Below are 4,904 nucleotides of genomic sequence, written 5' to 3'. Positions count from 1 at the left end.
CACCCTGTGGTCTTAGGTAATGGAGAAACAGACCATAGAAACCTTGGGTTCTGGCTACAGCCCCTCCCACTGTGGGAGAGATGTTTCAGTCCTGGCTAACTGCCAGACAGGCAACCTCTGCTTGCTATCATCATTCACTGGAGGATTCCACTGGTTTCTCCATAATCTTCCAAAATCGCCTTATCTACTTTTCCCTGCCTATCTTTCCTGATAGGCTACAAACAATATAATTTTATACCTAGAACATGCCAAGTTTGTTCTGAAAATATTGATATAATTTTCATTATTACCATTTCTATAGTGATTTCTAACTTCTCTGCCAGTTTTGTTTTTGCTTTTTTAAAACATGGAACACGTCACAAATTTGCGTCATCCTTGTGCAGGGACCGTGCTCATCTGTGTATGGTTCCAATTTTAGTATATGTGCTGCCGAAGCAAGCACTCTGCCAGGTTTTATTGCATTGTCTAGAGACTCCAGAACAGTGGTAAGCAATAATGGTGAAGAAAAGCACCATTGTTTTCTTCCTAATTTGAATTGGAATGCTCAAGCTATTATTTTTAACCATCAAGTGGGGAGCTGACTATTGTTTTAAAGCATTATTAATAACCAGAAATTATTATTAGTTTTCTAAATAATTTTCTTTTAATAAAGAAAGTTTTAATTTTGACTGGCATTTTGAAAGATATGTTAAGTTCTTTATAGGATTTTCTTTTCCTGTTGACATAAAGATGGAGAAGGAAGATGAGTGAATCTGAAGCAGCAAATGAATGTCATCAGGCACAATGCCATGTAAAGCAAATCTTAAGCTTGCCCTATAAAAAAGTAGAGAAGCAGGGAGCTGGGACTCCTCTCTGGGGTCAAAAGTCCATTGTGTATCTCACATTGCTGGGCCCAGAATACACCTCTATGGAATGAGGGAACGGGAACCATGTGTTTCCTCTCACTGATCCCTGGTTTATATGGTTCTCCCATAAAACCTGTTCCTTAAATTTCACAACAGTGTGGCAATTGCATTCACTTACCTTGTTGCAGGAATGAAAGAGAATTTACCCCATTTAAGCCTACAGTCATTAAACAATATAGGATTGCTTGCTAGAATAGATTGATGAGTAAATCAAAATATATAATCCTAAAATAGATCTGAGGATGTAGAACTAACATAGAATACGATGAAGGTAGTATCACAGATTATCTGGAAAAGGAGAAATTATCTTATAAATTATGCTGTGAAGTTAGTGACAATCTAATTATTTGGGAAAAATAATTTTGAAATCTCTTACATCCATTCATTCACTGAATTAAGAGCAGAAAGATCAATGTGTTAAATGACCAATTTTAAAAGTCATAAAAGGAGAGGAAACAAGGATAAAATTTTTCTAATGTCTGCATAGAGAATACCTTTAAAACTAAACCAAAGGAAGACATACAAAAGCATAATGAAATTGTTTACATAAAAGTGTTTTAATCAAATAGAACAAAGAATCCCATAAATCAATAAGAAAAGTGCTACTATTCCAATGGATAAATGGACAACGTGTATGCATTAATTATGTAAAGGGTAAGCTGCTAAAGCAAAAAGATCCAAAAATACAGTGGCTTAAAGAACATAGAAATATTTATCTTTCTCACACAACAGTCCTGAAGGTAATGGAGAAGGATTGTGCAGCAGCTCTGCTCCATGTGGTCACTCAGAGACCAGAATTACTTTCAGATTATTCTCCTTACCATAAGGCATTTTCCCAATCTGCACGGGGAATTTTATCTATTTAGCTGGAAGCAGGAGGACAGCAATTTCCTTTTCTGCATGTGAAATGAAAGTTACACACATTGAAATTATGAAAGATGCTCACACTGTTTTGTTAAGAATTGAGTTATATGGACGCACTCAGCAAGGCAGCATGGCAAATGTAGTACTGAGCTATGTGGCCACATGCCCAGCTTATTATTTACTGTTTAAAAAAAGGGAAAAACAGCTATCTCTGCCATTCCTAAAGAGGAAATAAGCATTGTCAGTAAACAAGGAGAAAATTATAAAGTCTCATTAGTAACCAAAGAAGCACAAATTAAAACTAACATGAGGTGACACTTTTCATTCATTAAATAAGCAATGATTCTTTAAAATAATAATGCTCAATGATGAAGAGGGTAAGATGTGACACTTTAACAAATTGCCTGGATGGGGGTGTAAATTTACACTGACTTCTGTGAAAGCAATTTGGCAATACAGTGAGACCCTTAAAATAGTCACACCTTGGATTAGCTGGCAAGTGTCTTCTGTATCACTGGAATGGTACAGATAATGCACAACCAGAGCTAGGTATATATGAGAATTATATTAATAAACACTAACACTTACTGAAGCTTACTATGAACCAGAATCATTCCTAAGTGATCTACACATAATATCTGGTCTCATTCCCCGACCAGGCTGTAAAATGGGTTAATACTATATTATCCCATTTTACAAATGTGGGAATAATCTCAGGGAGATTAAATAACTAATTAAGGTCATGAAGCCTGGATCTGGTCTAACCGTGATGCAGATCCAGGTCGTTCTGACTTCAGGGCCATAGTTGTTGGTAAAAAATATTTTAAATTACTGGGGGAAAGGGCGTATTTTTCAATGCACAATGCTAGGAAACTGACTTTCTATTTAAAACAAAGCTATCTCTAACTTTAACCAATGACTCAGTCATTTTAGATTAGGAACCACTTAAGGAAGCTGATGAGAATGATTGATCCTCTTCATGTGCGTGCACACACACGCATGTACACACACACACATAACACACACACGCATGTACACACACCCACGCGTGCACCCATGGCATACAGGCATACTGTATTCATTCAGTTTTCCACACCTTTCTGATCACTTTTGGAGTCACAAAGCCGCGAGTGTGAAAAGAATCCCTATTATTCACAAATTTAAATTCCAGATGGATGAAAACTTTAACTCTAAACATTAAATGTAGAAAATACTGTTTGTATTTTAGCCTTGGTTCCTTAATCAGGAAATTAATGGGGACAATGGTCTCCACCTCAAAGCCTTGTTGTGAAAATACATGCGAAGTATTTAACATGATATCTGACACTTGCTAGGTAATGTGTAGACAATCTCTCTCTATTTATAAATGTGTGTATGTAAATTTATAATTAGACACATATGTTCATGAAAATATTTTCATAAATTTGGATGTGGCAACAAATTTCAAGTCATGACACCACACCAAGTACTAGCAGAAAAGATTGATAGATTTGATTGCTTTTGATTGTAAAAGTTTGCTTTTTTAAGAGCTTAATGCACAAAATACATTCATTTTATCCCTTCAGCAAATAATTGTTGGGTATCAGTTATCTTTCAGGCCTTGTTGTAGATATACTGGGGACACGATGGTCAACAAAATAAACCAAACTCTCTGCCTTTGTGTTGTTTTCAGCTTCATGGGTGGCTAACAGTTACAGAGAACTCATCGTGCAAACACCTGTGTTATAAGCCCAGGGGCTATGCTAATTGATTGAACTCTTGCAACATTTTACAGATGAAGACACAGAACAGTTCCCAGGGAAGAGGGCAGAAGGCAGGTTGTTGGGTTTGTCCTGTGAGGATCTATGCCAATGGGAGCATTTCAGTAGCACCAGTGCTATACCTTACGTGATGCAGAGGGTGGCAGAGAGAATTGTAAAGCAGCAAACACAGTAGGAAGCTAGCTAGAGACACCAAACTGTGCACAATGGGACAGGCTAGAGCTAGGGAGAGAGTGGAAACCTTATTGTGGGGTCAGTACCATATGCCCAGAAACAGCAATTTGCAGGCACTATTTTCGACACATTGTTTCCTGGATGCATGTTTTCGGACCGTACTGCTAGGATAAAGGAAGGTCTTGGGTCATGATAATGCCACATAATTCTGGATGATAAACCAGAGAGTTTATTGTACTTTGGAAATGTATAAATTACTTGTTACAGAGTTGTATTTGTGTTGTACGCTCAGAGAGAAAGCCACTCAGAGATGGGGAAAGCTTTATGTGAGCCTTAATGAGTTTGGTTATATAGGAGCTTGATTTCCATCTCATAAATAATAAACAGTACTCAATATGCTAATTCTGACTTCCCTTTCAATCGCTGTGTTAATCTTGCAAAGAAAATAATCAAGAAAAATATGGAAAATGCAATCCCTGCTGGAATAAAACATATCTTGGAATGTACAACATCGCTGTTTCAACATTTAGAGGTTTATTAACTGTATCTGACTTATGGGTTCTTCTATTTAGACAATCCCTCCCCCATAATCTAATCAATGTTAAAATGAAACATGATTTTAATTGAATAATACATGTCTGTTCTGATAAGATTTGTTGAATTTGAAATAGAATATGACCGAGATTGAAACTAAGAAAGAAACTGAGAAATTATTTCAATATACTATAGTTAATTACTTATCTTCTTGACATTTTTGACTATGAAGATTTAAAAGGAGGATCACCATTGTGTCAACAGGGTAGGTTAGCATCTTGTCAACTGGAAAGGCAATTTGGATGGGTAGACAGGAAATCACCAGGTCCTTTGCATTTCCCAAATATTTCTTGATGTGGTCCTTTTCTTTTCATTCCTGATGCTCCTGCCTGAGATAAAATGCAACTTCCTAACATGCTATCTATTTCAGTTTACTAAAGCTGCCAGAATGCAACATACCAGAAATGAGTTGGCTTTTACAATGAGGATTTTAACTTTACAAATGTATAGTTCTAAGCCTATGAAAATGTCCAAATTAAGGCATCAAGAGGAAGACATCTTCTCTGTAGAAAGTCTGTTGTTATCTAGGCTTCCTCTGTCAGCTGGGAAGGCATATAACTAGCATCTCCTGGTCTTTACTCCTGGGTTCCCTTGTTTCAGCTTCCGA

General features: G+C 36.7%; 1 non-coding gene across 1 annotated transcript; it reads right to left on the bottom strand.

The window, feature by feature from the left end:
* Positions 1-340: 340 nt before the first annotated feature.
* LOC143643012 (U6 spliceosomal RNA) lies at positions 341-442 on the bottom strand. Its single transcript, XR_013156067.1, has one exon. It is a non-coding gene; the product is annotated as a U6 spliceosomal RNA (small nuclear RNA).
* Between the last annotated feature and the right edge of the window lie 4,462 nt (positions 443-4,904).

This window comes from Tamandua tetradactyla, chromosome 7 (genome assembly GCF_023851605.1).
Source record: "Tamandua tetradactyla isolate mTamTet1 chromosome 7, mTamTet1.pri, whole genome shotgun sequence".
Taxonomy (NCBI): Eukaryota; Metazoa; Chordata; class Mammalia; order Pilosa; family Myrmecophagidae; genus Tamandua; species Tamandua tetradactyla.
Note: the sequence above shows the minus strand (reverse complement) of the source record. Positions and strands in the feature narration are given on the sequence as shown.